A 20377-nucleotide genomic window follows, 5' to 3' on the forward strand; every position below is an offset into this window, starting at 1 on the left:
GCTGCATTAGGAAGGTTGGCCCTCTCCTTTTCAAACAATATCGGCTTGGCTGATGCACCATGGTCAAAGCCATGGTTGCACCCACTGAGCGGAGCATGAACACCACCTCAGTCCATTGACATCTCCTAACCCTGCAGCAGATAGAAAAGAAAGTGCCACAACTGAGACAAAAAGAGTTGTGCCCTGCCTTATACTGCAGCTGAACTCTGCCTTACACTGAAGCTACGGGGGGAGGGAGGGTGAGGTGGGAAGGAAGAGGATTAACTTGTGTTGACAAGGACATTAATCTTATAGTAGAGGTACTAATAAAGCTTCTAAAACCATTTGGCTGAGCTGGTGTGATAGTATGGAACTTTCCTGAAGCGGGGGGGGGGGGGGGAGAGGGGCACAGGCCCTATTCACACAGGATCTGTGTACGTACACACACACACACACACACACTCACGTACAATTATCCGTACATTATGTTCAAATGCACATGTAGTAGCACATTAACTACCGTAGTCAGATTCATTTTAAGTTGACCGCATGTACAACATTCACCCAACACACACACATAAGTACATGTACAACATAATGTTTGAATAGGACTACAGAGGAAGCAGGTACAGAGTAGTCAATGTTGGGAAAGGAGAAGGAGAAAAACTAAGCATACTAGAGATGTTTGTCATAACACAGAGCATCTAAAAGCAACTGAACAAAGCAGACAATGGGCTGCAAAGCAGAAGGTGTTCATACATACTTTGAACTAACCAGCCAGTTCTTTAGCTGAAAGCTTTTGGTTTCCAGTATAAACACATGGTGCAATTTTTTTTAAATTTTTTTTTACTGCTGGTGCTATATTCTGTAGATGTTTAAGCACACAATATTGCCAATATATATAACATAAACAAGTGCAATCATATATGTGAAGCAGTGTTTTCCTATTCGAAGATCTATTCGACAGCACAAGTATTCATTCTTATGTCGTGTTCACAGTCAGTGAAAAATTGATCTGTGAATTGCTCTGCAAACTTTAGTTAATCCAAGGCTGAAGGAATTTTGTTGCGTTTCAATGTTCTGCTATTTTAGCTGTCATCAAAAAGATTAGCCACCACATTCCAAGCCTCACATCTGTATGTCATCTTTGACATAATACAGCAGACTTCCAAGTATTCCAGCATTCGATCATTCCTCCCCTTTTGTCAATATCAGTATCACTACTTCCTAAATTGCCCCACAGATTCCCAGCATGATTCTTTCACAATACTTCAATATCTATACTTGGTTTCTTGATCTCTTTGCCTTTCCACTACTTGGTGTTCTTCATTGGATCAATCCATATGATCATATTGCTTAAATGAAATGGAAACAAGCTTGGATAAGTAAAGTAAATAACATCTCAAAATTGCCCCCCCCCCCCCCCGCCTTTTCAGGCACTGTATTTTGTATTTGAAAAAAACTATTTTGTATACCATTATTTTGTATCTAAAATAAATTTGCTCAGGTATTTTGTGTATTGTTTCTAAAATACTTTTAAGAAGTATTTTGCCCATCTCTGATTAAGACTTTATTAGCACCACAGCTATTGTTTACTAGTCAGTCAGTCAGTCAGTCAGTCAGTCTTTATTAGTACAACCAATGACCAGAATTACAAAAATAAAATCATTTAGAATTAACAACTTCATTCTGAATAACACCACAAATATAACAGAATTTGGAATCTCCTCTTTACAATCCTTTACAGTTAAATTAAATAGTATTGTTTACTAGTCAAACATGCCTGCATTTGTATGGCTTCGTTTGTATGAAATCTTTGCACCACTTTGGCATATGTGTACAATAATATAAATTTCAGACATCTCTGTTGCAAGATGACCGTACGGTGAGAGAAACAAGTTTTTCAAAGATTAAGTCACTCAAGTTGTGCCTTCTGAAGCTCGGAATCTTCCCAGCAAAGGGAAATAACTGTTCTATGGGAGCACTTGCGGTTAGATTTGTATTATATCTTAAAAAAAGAAAGCCATCGGACCCATACAACATACTGGTTTTTCAACAATTAGATCCATAATTCCAAATATAATACCCCATTTCTTTTTGCTATGTTTCTCCATTCTTACCACCCACCATGGGCATCTGCAGGCTTTTTAGGGGGAGAGTGGGCAAAATATACACAAAGTATGTAAAAAGAAATCAAAACACAATAGGATGTATCCAATGTTAATCCTGCTTAGGGTAGACCCACTGAAATAAGTGATAGTTAGTCATGACAAAGGCTGTAATCCTATACCTGTGGCATAGTCAAATGAGCAGTGAGTTGTATTTCTAGTGAAGCAGTCATATGGTCAAATCATATGCGGAGAACAGTTACCTCAAGTAATCCACTCTCCTCCTCCTCTCTCTGCTATTCTTGAAGCAGAATGTAATGTAATTTGGGGTGTTTCATTGTTGTTGTTTTAAACAGGAGTGACTCAGAAGGATTCCTCTAATCCCAAGCTGTTAACTCAGTAAGCTAAAGAAAGCTTCTAGTTTATATACAATAGGGTTGATTTGCCTATCCTCCTACAAGTCAGAAAACAAAGAACATTTTAACTTAGTTTGCTGGATGAGGACTGGGAGACCCAAATTGAAGCCCTCACTCAGTCATGAAACGCTCACTCGGACAGATCACTGGGTGATCACTCACTATTTCTCAGCCTAGCCTACCTTAAAGGATTGTTGCAAGGATAAAATGGGGGGAAATAAACTTGGGATACTGTACATGTGAAGCAGTCTTTCTTTCTCCGTCTCTCAATGTGACCAACTTTACAGGCTGAGGGAAAAGGTGGCTATTAAACGTGAGAAGCTTTTAATCCAGTCTAAGCATGGCTGCTTGATTTCCTGTATTGTTCTGTGTGTCCCACAATGATATCAGGGCTATTCTCTCGACCAGCTTAACCCAGAATAAGGCAGCTCAGCCCGAGTTAGGCTGGTTGTGTGAAGCATCGGGATCCTCGCAGATCCTAGTGCTCCCATGCAGCCCGACCCACTCGCGAATCCTGGTGCTCCCGTGCAGCCTGACACCTGTTAGCCGAGCTTAAGGGTGCAAACACACCCTTAACCTTGCTGCATGCAGCCCAAGGAGGCACAGAGATGGGAGACACAGTGAGTTCCAGCCACATATCACTCCACGCTTCCCCGTGGAACGCTGCTCATCTGGGCACATGGGAAGGTGTGCCAAAAACCCAGGACTTGGTTGTCTGGGGACGGGGGAGTGAGTTAAAAGCAGACTTCCCCCTGTGCCCTTCTTACCCACTCTCATCGATCATGAAAATAGCCTCCATGTGTCCCAGTCCCACTACAGCCAGGTAATCTGGAAAGCCAGCTAAGCACTCTGCATGTCCTCCAGCAATCTGAACACAAAGCTCTCTAAGGTAAACTTCAGACAAAAGTATGCTGATGCTTTGTTTCACAGAGAGAGAAGAAAGGGATATTTGCAACTATCAGTCAGCCACAATAAACAATAGAGAACACAGACAGGGAGATATCTGAAACTACTATGCAAAACAACCAGCCTAAATCTTAGGCAAGTTGCAGATTTACTCAGAAGACTGGACTAGAAGAACTTCAGCCTCTTCAAGTGAGGTCAGGTTTCTAGTTGCAGCTAGAGGGACAAACAAACATTAAAGCAAGTAAGTTGAGAGGTGGGGAGATCTCTTGCATCCAAAATCTGGGGGCTGCTTCCTCTTGCCCCTCTTCCCAGACTCCCATGCCACCCTCACCCCACATTTCCCATTTTACTCACAGGGTCAGTCTCTCTCTTTCTCCCCTTTGATTTTCAAACTTGGCTGGCTGACCAGTCAGCAGCAGAGTAAAACCATCCAAACTTCAGGGAGTGGGGAACACACACGAGGATGCTTGGAAACCAATGGGCTGCCTGCTTGCAATAAAAAGGCAGCTCCTGAAGCAAGAAAGCAAAGCAATGATTGGCTAAGATGTATTTTGGTTTCAGCAATGTATTTTAAAAATACAAGATACCTGAGCAAATGAAAAGTATTTTAGATACGTCTTTTCTGGAAAGTATTTTAGATACGTCTTTTCAATACTTCTGTATGTTGTATCTAAAATGCTTGCATATTAGATACTACCCCATCTCTGGTCTTAAAAATGATTTTAAATAACAAGCTGACTGCAGGGGACAGAGGAGGGGAAGGAAAAAGAGTAACCTATTGGTCAGAGATAGGATTGTTTAAATCTCTCTCCTGGGAATAGTTCAGCTGCCCCATTTCCTGTGCAAGTTACAGAGCAGGAGGACATGGTAATCTCAAGTCTATTAAATTTTGTTATGGATGAACCTAGACATTGCCAAAATAAAAATTAAAAAATGCTACTCTGCACAAGTAGCATGCTTTTCTATAAAATTTATCTGAAGCTAGATGAGGGAGAATAAACTGAAGCTGAATCCAGATAAGATGGCGGTACTTATTGTGCGGGGTCAGAACTCCAGAGACAATTTTGATCTACCTGTTCTAGATGGGGTCACACTTCCCCAAAAGGAACAGGTTCGGAGTCTGGGATTACTTCTGTATCCACACCTCTCCCTGGTTTCTCAGGTTGAGGCTGTGGCCAGGCGTGCTTTCTATCAGCTTTGGCTGATACGCCAGCTGCGTCTGTTTCTCAAGATCAATTACCTCAAAACAGTGGTACATAGGAAACATAGGAAACTGCCATATACTGAGTCAGACCATTGGTCTATCTAGCTCAGTATTGTCTTCACAGACTGGCAACAGCTTCTCCAAGGTTGCAGGCAGGAATCTCCCTCAGCCCTATCTTGGAGAAGCCAGGGAGGGAACTTGAAACCTTCTGCTCTTCCCAGAGTGGCTTCATCCACTGAGGGGAATATCTTGCAGTGCTCACAAATCAAGTCTCCCATTCAGATGCAACCAGGGCAGACCCTGCTTAGCTATGGGGACAAGTCATGCTTGCTACCACAAGACCAGCTCTCCTCCCACATCTGTTGGTGACCTCCAGACTTGACTTTTGTAATGTGCTCTATGTGGGGCTGCCTTTGTATGTAGTCCGGAAACTTCAGTTGGTTCAGAATGCGGCAACCAGGTTGGTCTCTGGGTCATCTTGGAAAGACCATATTACACCTTTGCTGATGGAGTTACACTGGCTGCCAATAGGTTTCCAGGCAAAATACAAAGTGCTAGTTATAACTTAAAGCCCTAAACGACTTAGGCCCCCTCGGTATTTAAGAGAGCGTCTTCTTCACTATGAGCCCCACAGCCCACTGAAGTCATCTGAGGTCAGTCTCCAGTTACTGCCAACTCATCTGAGATGGGCATTCTCGGTTGCTGCCCTAAGATTGTGAAATGCACTCCCCACTAATATACGATCCTCCCCATCTCTGGCAATTTTTAAAAAACATCTAAAAACCCATCTTTTTAACCAAGCTTTCTCAGCCTTTTAAAATTTGTTGGTTTTAATTTTGTGATTGATTTTAAATTGTTGAATTGTTTTAACTTTTTATATGTGTTTTAATTGTTTTATGTTAACTGCCCAGAGACAAATGTTTGGGCAGTATATAAATGTGATTAATGAATGAACAAATAAATAAATAAATAATAGCTCCCTTATATGAAGTATGGCAAGAACAGAGTTTGTGAGCAATTACAAAAACTTATCTCAGCATAGCCCATAAGTAGACTTCCTGGTGGATTCCTGTAGCCTTAGAACAAATGGTTCCAAGCGTCACAACACATGTACTAGGAACAGGTGTGGTACTACATTTAGCAGGATGCAAAGGAGTGGCTGACAGAAGGAAACTACAATTTTAAGTGGAGGAATGCATCAACCTTGCAAATAAGTTCAAAGAGATTTGCTCGCCCACCTGTCCAAGTCAGCCATTTGTGGCACAAAAGAGGGAGGAGCCAAATCTTCCAATGAGAGAGAGAGAGAGAGTGTGTGTAGCTTTCCTGCCTAATCAAAGGCTGAAACAGTGTAATGTAATGGTTAGACTAGGACCAGAGACACTCAAATTCAAATCCCTGCTTCGTCATGGTGTTCACTGGGTGATTCTGAGCCAATCAGCATCTTTCAGCCTAACCTAACTTACAGAGTTGCTGTGGGGATAAAATACGGTGGAAGGCAAATTCTGTATGCCACTCTGAACGCCTTCAAGGAAGGCTGGAGCAGAAATGTAACCAGCAACAGAAAATCCTCCACCCTACATCTTAAACCGAGCCTCATCCAGCAGAAATTGGTATTCTGTACCTAGTGGACACCTGTATGTTTCTTTTATAAGGAACGCTCATGGCAAGATGTGGAAAGGCCATTTAGATTTGTGCTATTTCTTCTATTTATTTCAGACTGATAATAGTTTTAACCCCTCCATCCCCCCCCCTTTTTTGTTCCTGTTTTTATATCATACCTCCACCTTTTTGTTGTAATGATTTATTTTCATATGAAAAAAACATGGAGAAAACCTGAATACAACTGTTAAGTTTAAAGAAAGAAAAAGAAAATGTAACCAACAACAACAATTATATGTCTCAGTAGAAAGCAATCCACTGCTCTCAAGATTTAAAAAGTAATGGGGGGAAATGAAGACACAGTAATGAAGATGAAGAAAGGAAGGAAACCGTACTAGAGGCAGGACTGAACAGAAATAGGATTGAGCAAGTTGAACTAGGCCACCACTCTGGTGTTCCAATTCCCTAAAGGTGGAGAGTTTTGCTGAAGAGCAAAATGTTACAGGCTAAGGTTAACTGGCTGAGAAATGAGTGAGATCAGTATTCCCTCTAAGACGTACATGTGTGTGCATGCGCACTCACATGGTTTTTGATGTCCATTCAGTTAATTTTAGATCCTGCTCAGGTTTAATCAGGAAGGTCCCACTCTGAATGCAGGTGCACCCCCACTGTCTTGATACTAGGCTTGAGCCCGAAATGTTTCGGAGGCCATTATAAAGGCCTCCAAAACATTTCAGCTCCGGAGGCCATTTCGGCGCCGGTGGGGGTGGTTCTTTAAGGGCGAGGGAGGGTGTACTCATCCCTCCTGCTGCATTTCCTCCACTGGCGCTCCGTTATTTTCAACCCCTTCAGGGCAGCAGAATTCCTCCCTGCCGCCCCATTGCCCTCATCAGCCGGAAGTGGCCAGAAGTACCGATCGCATGTACGCCCGTCACACGCGTGCATGGCAGATGGGTGCACACGCGATCGGTACTTCCGGCCGATGAGGGCAACAGGGCGGCAGGGAAGAACGCACACACACACACCCAGGGGATTGAAAATAACGGAGCGCCGGCGGGGAAAATGTGGCGGGAGGGGTAAGTGCACCCTCCCCCACCCTTAAAGAACCACCCCCACCGGCACTGAAGTACTTTCAGGCACATCCCTACTTGATACTACTGCCCAGAACAAAACTCACTCTGCACACAGACAAAAAAAATTAGAGAGAACACTGAGTAAGATTAATAAACCCTCTCTCATGCTCCACTTTTAACCACAGAACAAGCTACTGTAGATTCCATACACTGAAACATGTAAGTTAAAAAAGAAGGAATGTGCCTCTTATCATGGGGAGCAGTATGCAGACTGGCGCTGCCAACTCTGAAGCTATTTCTACAGATTCCTCCCCCAATATTTTTCATGGTACCAAGCTATTAAGATCTCCAGAACTGATTTCAATAGTCACCTGGAGATTTAAGCGGATTCCTGAAGACTCCAAGCCCATCTTGGAGGGTTGGCAACCCTAATGCAGACGCAGAAGCGGCCCACAGGCAAGCCACTCAAGAAAACTGCCATGCTGTGTGGACCTGAAACTGGTTCCTTCAGACTTGTAGTCATTTCTGACTTCTGGTTTCAGCAACACATTACTACTTCGGTGGTGTTCTCTAAGACTTGGTTACAATACAATACTATTGTTATGAGTTGCCTGCTGAGTCACTGCCGCCGTCTTCTCTAGACAATTAGGATGGCTGCACAGATAAAAACGTAAGAACTTCACAGGGAAAGGGAAAGCAGGGGAAAACACCACTCCTCCATGGCACAAAGATATGAATTTGAGATTCAATGTTGCCACTGTGTTTGGTACTAAAGTGAGGAGTATTTGCTGACATAAGCCACAACATGCAAGAAGTGCTTTCAAATACATGCCTGTATTTTAAAGACCAGAGCAAAGATGCATTTTAAGTTTGCCTTTGATGCTCTCTCAGATCATCTTCCTTATGAAGCCCCCTTCCTGTTTAAGCTGGCCAATATGAAAAATTCCACTCTGCCTCAGTGAATTGGGCTACATAGGGCCTCTGTGCACAGTCTTTCTCCAGACTTCTAATCTGCAGGGAAATCGCTTAATTTCTCACATGCACAGCCTGTTTAACAGACGGCATAAGTTCTTGGTGCAACAGGAAACCTACTAACTTATCACCAGCCAAAATAGGTAGCACCTATGACTGCAAAATAAAAAGTTTCCTTTGCTCCAAACACACATCAAGACAACACTGAAATTAGTCAAGAGTGCACTGGTTTCTTGCCTCTGGGTATTTGTTGGCTGAGCAAAGCAAGGTTTTTGGTTTAAAGTGGCCCATTCAGTATTCTGTTTTCAAAGCTTATCAATCAGTTTAAAAGTAAGTCAGAAAAAAATGCAAACCTACAACAGTATTTATGTTGAGAGATTGGAACAAGAAGCTGAATGCGCAGGTTCATTTTACATTTCGTGTTCAAAGTAGATCTCTACCCTTTCTCAAGAGGACTAGAAGTAAACAAGGTCTCTCAGCCACTGTACTTTACTAGTATCCTAATTTAAGTAAACCATGTGATCTATTCTTAATGGCAACCCCAGCATGGAAATGCAAGATAAATACTGTAAAATTTTGTATCAGTGCCTCCGGCTATTGGCTCCTACTCTCTTTGCTATAATATATGCCTCTGGCTTTGGCTCATGTCGATAATATTCCAAATACAGGACAGCCTCCATATCCGGGGATTTGCATATCCGCGGTCGGGTAAAAGGCACCCAACCTTGGCATACACGTGAAGAAGGGAAAACACATTGACCACAGACATCCGCAGGTCAGGGGTGGCCAAAAATGACCATGGAAGGTCATTTCTGGCCACCATTTTGTTCACTGGAGCCACAAGATGGCTCCATTTAGGTGGGTTTTTTTAAAGGAAAAAAATTGGTGCTTTTCAGACGATTTGGGAGCATTCCAGGACACAGCACAACTCAAGACAGCAGCAAAGCAGGGTAAGGAGCTCCCCCCCACATATCCCCCCCCCCGGAAATCAGCCGATTTTTGGCCAACTGAGAACCTAAGCCCTGCAAACCCATTGTTTTCATGTTTCGATATTTGCAGTTTCCATATCCACGGCTACATCTGGGAACGGAACCCCCGCAAATATCAAGGCCCACCTGTACTTACCTACAATGTATCAAGGCACTACTGGTAACAAGTGCTGTAAATCCAAGGGTAAAAATGGAAAGGACCTCTATGCTTTTCCCATGGTGCAATATTAGGAACATAGGAAGCTGCCTTATACCAAGTCAGACTGAGAATCTGACTGAGATCCAATCCAGCTGAGAACTGGCTTCTACACCAATGGCAGCATCCCTCCAAGGTTTCAAGCCGGAGTCTTTTTCATCCCTACCTGGGACCTTCACCATGCACAGAAGATGCTCTATCACTGAGCTGTGGCCCCAGGAACTTCAAAGTAACAAGTCTGAGTCCCTCTATGTCACTCCCTTTGTACACACAAATATTTAATTATCCCTCAATTATTATTCTCAACTTGCTTCAGCCTTTTTATGTATTCAAGGGGTAAACTGGGTAATAAAAAATGAGCTGAAAGACAACCACCCACTCAGGCAAGATCAAATGCTCTTGACTCATTCTAGGATGGAAAGATAATGCAACTGCTTTAATAGCAGGGTTCTTGGGCGATATAGCTCATTGTTCCACAAATAAATATCATGACCTGTGAATGACTCAGGATAGTCAGTAGTGATGCAAGTGAAATACCCTGAAATTCCCCTCATTTATGTAGATTAAGGTTGTGAGCCCATTATCTGTTTGATTGAAGAACAAAGCCTTTGAACACTTGGATTAAATCCCTCATCACCCACACTTAAACCCACATCCCACTTTTTAAAAAAACCAAAAAAAACCCACAACCCCTCATCCTTTTAAACTCAAGAACGCTTTGAAAAGCATTAGAATACAGCCAGTCATCCCATTTGCAGTGTTTGGAAATAGGATTTCCCCAATATGAAATCCTTTGCTGCAGCAACAGTTTCATTCTTCTCTTTCCAGAAATGCTACAACCTAATCTTCAAGTGTGCCATCCTTCCTACGCCATCGTCCATGTGTTTAAAAGACTGGTTCACAAGTTTACCATCTACTCCAATGTGCCAACTCCCATACAGCACCACTTGTAGATTAAGACTTGGCGTTTTCTATAGCAGACGTGTGTATAGTACGCATGCACATACACACACATACACACGTAATGGGGGGCGGGGATATTAGCCACTTTGGAAATACATTTTTAGAAGGGTGACTATAAGTGTGTTAACTTAATATAATCTTAACGTAAGATTAACATAATAAATAATTTTTGTCAAGACTCAGTTTTGCTTTACCATGAAATTGTAAGCTTAAATTCAACACATTTTGATAAGATTCATTTCCATGAATTCTTGCATTCCCTGATGGAAGAGAATTCGCATGATGAATTAAAATGCCAAACTCTTAGAAAATTTCCATCTGCCTTTCAGGATCAAACCAGACATGGAGACAGCCACAATTGTTCTTCAAACACCTGCTCAGTTTACATAAAGCAGAAGGGTCTTTCCCCACCCCCACCATCCCAAGAATGGTACACATGGGTTATGGGAGATGATCCAACAAGTTTTGGTTTGTGTCCAGGGGATGGGGGTTGATCTTGCTACCAGAGTGGCTTAATTCAATTCAAGACTGTTTGATTAGTTATTTAAAATCACTAATGAAAAACCCCAATTTAAATCATTTATTTAAATCATGTTTCCCATTGATACATCACCTTCACATATCTCTTGACCAAATGCAAATCTGATCAAGATAAGAGCCTCCCCATCTCTGACAGCTTTTTAAAAGTCTTTAAAGATGCATCTGTTCACCCAGGCTTTTAATTAATATTTTTTTAATGTGGTTTTAAAATATTGTTTTAAAATTTTTAAGTTGTTGTAATGTTTTACACTTTTTGTTTTTAACTAATTTTTTACTTTTTCATTTTGTTGTAAACCGCCCAGAGATGTAAGTTTTGGGCATTATAAAGATATGTTGAATGAATGAATGAATGAATGAATGAAAAGAAAGAAAGAAAGAAAGAAAGAATAAAACAATTAAAACATGTCAATTTACAGCTCAATAGAGCATTTACAATGTCTGAGAGGGTATACTTTGTGTAATTTTTTTAGTTTTAAAATGTTATTAATTTAGGAAATTGTACATAATACCTACTTTCTTGAGTAATTTTTCTGTTTTAGCCCAGACCCACCACAAACAACCCTACTATCCAGTTTGTGTCTTTGGACTTTAGTCTGCTTTCAGAAATTAATTCTAATTTCTGCTAAAAGAAATTAGAAGCCCAGAATTTTCCAGAAGAAAGAGCTGGTAGTTACTAGGCAGTGCTGGGCCATTTTCATGAGATGAAAAATCTAAAATGAATGCCTATGTTTGATTGGTAGGCAGCTCAATATGCGTATGAGACCCACCAATTCATTTTTAAGAGAAATGTAGGTGTAACATGTTGGTGATGAGATTTAGTTCTAGCTATGTTAATATGTAAATGAAAATTTAGTAGTTTAAAAAACCAAAAACCTGATTTAAATTTAAAAAATTAAATCTTCAATATTTATCTTACCCATGGTTTAGTAAACTTCAAGTTAGATTCTATTCCAGTGTATTGTACATGGAGCTAATTGAGGTTTCCAAGTGGTTGTCTTACGCAGCCACTTAGAAAGATAGTTTAAAGCATAGTTTAAAGCATAGATTGTTGTCTGGATCACACAGAACTGATAGCTTATCTCACAGTTTGACTAAACCGACCACTAATTAGTTTCCAAATATTAGGTCCAATGGTCTGAGGCAGAAGTTTCTCATGGACATATTGCTCTCATAAGAACCAGCCCTATATACTGAGACCCTATTCCCATATCTTCACCTTCATTAGCCAGGTGAGTGATTTCAGCCAATAGGACCTACCTAGTGATGGAATACCTTCCTCAGGCACTTGTGTAAGTTATCTACTGTATTTACCTGAATCCAAGCCCTTTGATATTAGAAATCAGGAGATCATCTTAAATTCAGAGTCCTGTTCCTTTCAACAAATATTTATATACCGCTTTTCAACAAAAGTTTCCAAAGCGGTTCACATAGATAAATAATAAATAAATAAGATGGATCCCTGTCCCCAAAGGGCTCAGTCTAAAAAGAAACATAAGACAGATACCAGCAACAGCCACTGGAGGAATGCTGTGCTGGGGGTGGAGAGGGCCAGTTACTCTCCCCCTGCTAAATAAAGAGAATCACCATGTTAAAAAGGTGCCTCTTTACCCAGTTAGCAGGGGTTTCAAGTAAATGCAGGTATCGCCTCTATTTAACCTCTACTTTTTAAGGGGGTTTGTTCACCCAGGTCTTTGGTGGTCTCTATTTTGCCAGCTTGGTTTTTTTTTTGGTTTTTTTAATTGCCGTTAAATGGTTTTTGACTGCTTCTCAACTGGGTTTTTGTTTTGTTATCGCTGCTTGGCTGCTTAATTTTTTTTACTTCATAAGCAAGGTGAGTGTGAATAGGCACAGTACAAAACCAAACAAATGCTCCTATTGCTGTGCTCTATTACTTGGAGTACTTTTCTCCACATGGGGAAGCACTTCAAGCAACAAAGTGCAGTGAGGTAGGAAAGGCAGTGATGGAGGTAGCAGACAGAATTCTCTACCCACACATACTTTTTGGTTGTTAAAAAATCAGGGACATACACACACTTTATATATGAAGACCATGGCTCCTCCATCATACTTCATTCTGGGGCCAAGGAGTCAAAGGAAACAAAGTCACTTTCATTACCATAGTAATTAATTCAAATAGTTTAAGCCCTTACTCACCAAATTCCACTCACCTAGTCACTAACCATATGCTTAAGGGAAAAATATTATAGCATTTCAGCACCCTCACAGAGCACAAAGTGGTGCTTTAGGTGCACTATGGTTAAGTAATCCACATTAAAGTAATATTTCCATGGTCATGTAGAGTGGTTAGGACATGAAATCTCACACACACTTACTAGGATAGAATATCCACTTTCTACCTCAAGCAGAAGCACACAAGGTGCACAAGAGCTGTTTTACAGTGGAGCCATCTGCTTCATGCAGTCATGAGCTTCCTTCACTAGAGGTTTTCAGAAGCATGACATCCATCTATCAGGGATGCTGAGCAGTTTCCTGTTGGACTAGAAGGAGCCTTTGAAGTCTTCAACTCTAAACTTCTATAAGTTTTGTCAATCCTTTAAGTAAACTACAAACTAACAAGATTGCAAGCACATTTCCCTAAATATACGGAAGCAGGTGGACAAGGGGAGAGCTCCCATTTTCATTCTGCTTAATCTCATCACAACTACTGTTTTCCCACTGCTTGTTAGGTTCTAAAGTATGGATGGATTCATGATTTAATAATAATAATAATAATAATAATAATAACCAACTTTATTTGTTAGCTGCTCCATAACAAGTTGTTCTTTGGATGGCTCACAACAGACGATTAAGACATATGAATGAATGAATGAATGAATGAATGAATGTCTTTATTACGATCACTGATCAGTTATATATGCAAAGAGATGATACTGAATTCAGGTAAGAATTAAATCATACAGAATACACCAACATAGAAACCGCTTGTAACAGCATCTAAAAGGAAGGGCTGGAAATTAGCTGTTAATGGATCTTAACAGCAGCTGCACAAAATTTGGCAACCTTGTAGGGAGTAGAAGGTTTCTTATCTGCAAGGAGGAGTGTGGTGTAAAATTCAGCAGTCAGGCCGGGAAAGCATGATAGCAAGGGAGAAATAAGACTGCACTGGCTATCATTATAAAAAGGACAAGACAGCAGCACATGGTGGACAGATTCTACCTCACTTGAGCCACAGGGGCATAACCAACTGGCCAGAGGGGTTTTCAAAAACCTTCCAGATAAAACTGCTGACGGTAAGGCATTGCATCTTGTTCTGAGGAATACCCTGTGATGGCTCAGTGAAGCAAGGGACAATAGATAGATAGCAGGTTCCCACTTAAAGTCACCAAGGCACCCTCTTATGGTCTCCAGGATGGAGCTTAAATTGTTCTGATGTCCAATGTCCAAGACCCTCTGTTTGAGGATCTCCTTGGCTTGACTGTAACCTAGTAATGACAAATGTTCAGCAAAAAGGCCAGGTGGTGACAGTTTACCCATCAGTGCTTGTGTCTAGGTGGACTGAAACCTATAAGAGGGATCAATCTCACAGGGGAGAAATGGATCCTAAGCCAAAAACTGAGGATTAAAATCCATGCATTTGTTTCCACATTCCGAAGGCCCATTTCCAATCTCAATGCTGTGTTGGAGATACATCAAGGGGCCCTGAATGCTGCTCTAATAAACTTAAATTGGATTATCTCTAGCGGCTTATAATTAGGGTAGGGGCCAAATCGTGCACCATAAAAAAGTTGAGACAATGATTTAGCAGCAAATAACTAACCCTGCAGGGATAACCTCTCCACCTTTGGATTGAAAGAATCTTAATGTTGCTGCAGCGCTTCTTTGTGCCTGTTGGAAATGTAGTCTACATGGGCCTTCCATGACCCAGTGGCATGAAAAACCTCACCCAGATACTTACAACTATTGACGTGCTCTATATGATGACCTTCTATATGCCAGTTAAATCTCTTAGGCCTCTTTGCAAAGAACATCACTTTGGATTTCTGGAAGTTATTTACCAAGTGATTGCCCTTGCAGTAAGTGGCCAAAAGCCCAAGTGTTCTCCTAAGGCCCACAGGAGTTCATGAGATAGCAGTATCATCTGTATACAGCAGCATTGGGAAAGCTGCACCCGCAATAGTTGGGGAATGTAGCACTGGATCGGAGAGATTATTAGCTAGGGTATTTATGTAAAGATTGAACACGGAGGGTGCCAAAATGCACCCTTGTTTTAACTCCTTCACTAGTGGTTATTAAATGTGAAAGTGAGCCGCGAGGGCCACATCTCACTCCTACCCTGGTGTTATTGTAGAGCTTCTGAATAAGAAAGAGTAAACGCCTATCAATACTAGTATCTGAGTTTTCCCCAGAGGCTTATCCTCAAGATTGAATGAAAAGCTGCTTTGAAATCTACAGAGACCACATACAAGGACTTGGGTTTGTTGCTATATTTCTCAATCAGGTGGCATAATGCCAGGGCATAGTGGTCCATGGTTGCCCTGTTTAAACCCAGCCTGTTCATCACCCCAAATACCTTCATTCTCCATCCAGTCTTGCAACTTCCAATCTAAATGCCTCACGTAAAGCTTATTCACAACATGCAGCAGACTAACTGGGTGATAGTTGGCAGGATCACTTCTACCCCCTTTTTAAAATATGGGCACTATTATGGCTATGCCCCAGTCTGGCCCCTTTAATATTCATCTTTAAAAATTGTGTTTGATTTGAACTAGTTATATTATAGATGACTACTTTCACTTATTAGCAATGCCGATTTTTGGTGAGGGATGCTTGAAGATCATACCATCCAGTATTTGTCAAATGAAAACTCCTTTTTTAATGTGCACTTCTCCAGGTTATCTACAAAAACAAATGGTGTGAACAATCTGCTTCCATTAATTCTGAAAACTGGAATGCCTCAAGACCTCAGCTTCCTGAAACATCAGCTTCAAGCAATAGATATCTTGTCCTGGCACCCAGAATTTGAAACACGCATGCAGAACGAAAAGAGAACACATACACCCTGTTCAACACATCACACATATCTAACCCCCAGCACTTATGATTTGCCAGTTGTCAAGCCTCAGTGCAGACTAGCAAAGTTATTAGACTCACGCCCAAGGGGGACAAAAAAAAAATCTGATATTCAACTTAATTTTGGACGATATGCTCCAGTAATCGGTACAAATCAGGCACACCCTTGTAGCTGGTACACAGAGAGCTAAATAAGTACTGTGCTTATTAAAACAGATACCCTTTAACTGTATGACATCTGAATAATGATCTAAAACATATTACATAGTAAATGCTAATCTTTTTCAGAACATCCATGCCTCACTTATTTGCAGCAAAGTCTTTTCACTAGGTGCAAGGAAGAGGAGGAGCTTTCATGGGAAAACAATCTTGAAATAATGTTTCTTTTATAACATTTATACTAAATGTAGCTCTCTGCCCACTCCCCTGAGAGAGAGGTACTGGAAAAATACTAGCCCCGCCTCTAGTTAATTAGCCTTCTAGGCTTACTGCCAGTAGAAGCCTCCTGTCTTTTTTCACAGGCACTGCTTACCGAGTATAAAACGCACTATTAAGAAGGCAAGGGACTACATCCTGAAAATGAGAAGTTGGCCTTTTTCTGTTTATCTCAGTGGATTTTTAAAGAGTGAGACAGTCTTCCACACAGTACAAGGGTTGCCTCAGTCCCCCGTCAAAAGAAGAACATAGGAAGCTGCCCTATACCGAGTCAAACCACTGGCCCATCTAGCTCAATATTGCCTACACTGACTGGCAGTGGCTTCTCCAAGGTTGCAGTCTTTCCCAGCCTTACTTGCAGCTGCAATTGACTGGACCTGGGACCTTCAGCATGCAAAGCAGATGCTCTCCCATGAGCCACAGCCCCATCACCAATGGAAGGGGAAAGGAACCACATAATCACAGACCCCTTTAAGATTCTAGATTAGGCTTAGAGTCCAAAGTCTCCCCAAATTACTCTATTCAAGAGCACTGAGAGAGAAATATGAAGTACTATCAGTTCTGCTTCAGACAGACCTACCAACTGTCCAATAGATCAGAAGTTACCTGCCTGACCTTCATCTCCCAGGGGCCAGGGCTAAACACTTTCCACATTAAGTACATGGTAGGGAAAACAGCAAGTTTTTAATAAGATACAAGCAACCCTGAAAAAAGCCATGAAGTAATAATGGAACAGAAAGTGAAGTAGGAGTGTTGGCAGCCTGAACATATTTCCTCCAGTTGCTGTTGTGCTACACACTTATCTATGAATCAATGTACCAGCCAGGGCCAAAACAGAAGGAAGGAAAAGTACATCGTAGAGCTCTCTGTCATGAAGCCACCGCTGCCCATATACATGAGCCTAGAATGAAGGAGCAAAATTTCAAGAGGATGGATTGTACAACTCCAAAGCTGGCATGTATCATTGTACAGGTTACATATCTAGATGTAAGCAGAGGTAGTTAGAGTGGTATAGCTTGCTTCTTAAAGCTATTTTCCTACTCTTTTGCTACAGAGGTAGGGGGCACTTCATAGGAACATAGGAAGCTGCCATATACTGAGTCAGACCATGGGTCTATCTAGCTCAGTATTGTCTTCACAGACTGGCAGCGGCTTCTCCAAGGTTGCAGGCAGGAATCTCTCTCAGCCCTCTCTTGAAGAAGCCAGGGAGGGAACTTGGAACCTTCTGCTCTTCCCAGAGCGGCTCCATCCCCTGAGGGATGGAGTGGCTCCATCCCCCGAGTCCTTAAGTTTCCAACACTGGTGCTTCTCCAAGCAGCCACAAAAAAATCATTGCCCCTGGCATCCAGCAGGACAATGTCACATGATCTCTCCATTTGCCAGCCCAGGTAGCACATAATGCTCTCTTGTGCTGCCACTGTGCAGCAGAGGATAAGAACAGAGTCAGAAAGGTAGAAGTTCTCACTCCATGAACAGCCCAAAGGTCAATTCACCCATTGTATTTTCCAGCATAGATCAGTTCTGTATGAGACACAAGATCTTTATACACAGAAGTTGCTTTCCTGCCAACCTGAAAACATCCAGAATACATTCAGTTTATTTATATACTAGTAGGTGAGGCCTAAGAGACCTTAAAGGCCAAGCTGAGGACAGATCATCCTGGAGAGAATCTATGTGGTCACTAAGAGCCGATATAGACTTGACGGCACTTAATCAGGTGAGGCCCATTGTTTTCCCAGCAAAGTCATTTTGCATTGATTACACTGATAGAGAAATTTTATTAATGTACTTGAAAAAGGGAAGTACTGTAAAAGAACAGTTGAAAGTTGCAGAATATACACTTCAAGCATTATTCATTTAACTGAATAATTACCATATATGCTACATTTGAATCAAAGGAAATCTGAATCTGAGAAACATCTTATGCTTCTCTTGGGCATGATGTTTTTAAATTACTGATCTGATTACTGAACTATTTAACTTTAAATTAATTTACTTAAAAATCTGTTGAGAACAGTTAAAAATCTGCTGTTGTATAAATATAATATATGCATTATATTCAAACTTTATTCTGAACTCACACACACACAAATTAAAACCTTTCCCCCAGTGTAAAAGGTAGTGCATTCAGCTAATTTCAGTGGCAGGATGTACAAAGGCCTTGCCACGTTTTCTTTAGAACCAGGAGCCAGCCCAAAAAATTGAGAAGCCAGACAATGACAAAATTACCAGACTCAAACATTGTGGAAAGGGAGGGTAAATGGGCTTCTCTTTATCTGCTTTACAAGTAACGTACTGTACTTAGAACAAAAACTGGACTGCCTGGGACAGATACATATTTTATTAAACTACCTCTGAATATCCTAGTCTAGGAGCCACAGCTAAATTTCTAGCTGACATGGCTCCCTGACATTTGGGATTTGTCAAGTCCTGATATAGTTAATTTCTGGAGTGTGAAAGTGAGGCCCTGGAAACTGATGCATAAAGACAAACATTAACTCCACTGGAGACAGGGAAGACAAGACTTCTGTACAAGAGGGAAACCCCCAAGGTACTGAAAACAGTCACAGTTTTGCTTCATTTCCACCCAAACTCAAAGCTTTCAAATGACAAATACAGGAGGCCTTAGCAACTATGACAGCATGCGTCAAGCCACTTAAACCAGCAGATAAGTTAAGGATTAACTATGCTAGAGTAAGTGTACCAAAAATATACTTTTGTCTTCTAGAGAGACTTTTCAAGTTATAGGAATTATCAAGAGACATCTAAATAATTGTAGGCATCACAAGACATCAGTTCTTTAAAGTGCTGGTGATTCACAGATCTTAAAAGTATTGCATATTTTTTTAAAAAAAACACTTAAATTAGAATTTTTTTTAAAAAGAAAAAAGAAATGCTTTCATCTTGCAATTCTCAAATGATTTTCACTTGAGTATTGTAAAATATTCAAATACAGCACAAGACTATAATAATTCTAGACTCATTGCTTCTTAATGAGAAGCCAGAATATCTCTGGGATGCATTTAAAAGGGGGAGGGAGAAGCCCAGAGAAAGAAAAACATGTTTAACATTTTGAAGGCTTTGCTGAAAATTGTGTTGTCTCCAATTTATTTTCAGCCATGAAGCTCACCGGGTGACTCTGGGCCACTCGCTCCTCTCTCAGCCTAACCTGCTTCACAGGGTTGTTGTGAGGATAAACATAACCATGTACACCGCTCTGGGCTCCTTAGAGGAAAAGCAGGATATAAATGTAAAATAAAACATAAATAAGTTATTTCAGAGTGTGTGTGTGTGTGTGTGTGTGTGTGTGTGTGTGTGTGTGTATAATGCATATGTTTGAACAAACATGCACCAGATTGAACTGTTGGGTGTGGGAAGGGTTACAACCCAACTAAATATCTGTCTTACACCCTTGCTCCTGCATATTTACAGTGACACATCTAATACACCATCACATCTTATGTTATGATCCTACACAGACACAGCAACCTCCCATGCAAGTTTTGTTGCTTGTAGCAGCAGTACTATTAGTAAGTGTAAAACTTATCACAGACATGGCACAGAACAGCAGTGGGCATTACTATTATTATGAATCTTTATATGCCGCTTTTCAACAAAAATACCAAAAGCGGTTTACATAGAGAAATAAGAAATACAGAAGAAGATGGCTCCCTATGCTCAAAGGGCTCACAATGTAAAAAGAAACTTAAGACAGCAGCAACAGCCACTGGAAGGATGCTGTGCTAGGGTTGGATTACGTAGCTCACAAACTACTGGCAGCTTCCCAGCTTACCTGAAAGAGCTCTCCAAGGGTTTGGGGACTTTCTTCTCCCTCCCTGCCTGCCACTAGAGCAAATCTGATTGGTTGACTGAGTGGAAGCATGGCTATGTCACTTTCTGTCTCCCCCCTCTCCAGTTCAGGATTACTGTGAGCTTCTCTCCAGTTTCTTCCACTACAAATTAATC

General features: G+C 41.2%; 1 protein-coding gene across 4 annotated transcripts in view; it reads right to left on the minus strand.

Annotated features, from left to right (window-relative positions):
- The window catches only part of STK39 (serine/threonine kinase 39), a 198351-nt gene that overhangs the window by 164914 nt on the left and 13060 nt on the right, over positions 1-20377 (minus strand). The window lies entirely within an intron of this gene.

This window comes from Hemicordylus capensis, chromosome 1, assembly GCF_027244095.1.
Source record: "Hemicordylus capensis ecotype Gifberg chromosome 1, rHemCap1.1.pri, whole genome shotgun sequence".
Classification (NCBI taxonomy): domain Eukaryota; kingdom Metazoa; phylum Chordata; class Lepidosauria; order Squamata; family Cordylidae; genus Hemicordylus; species Hemicordylus capensis.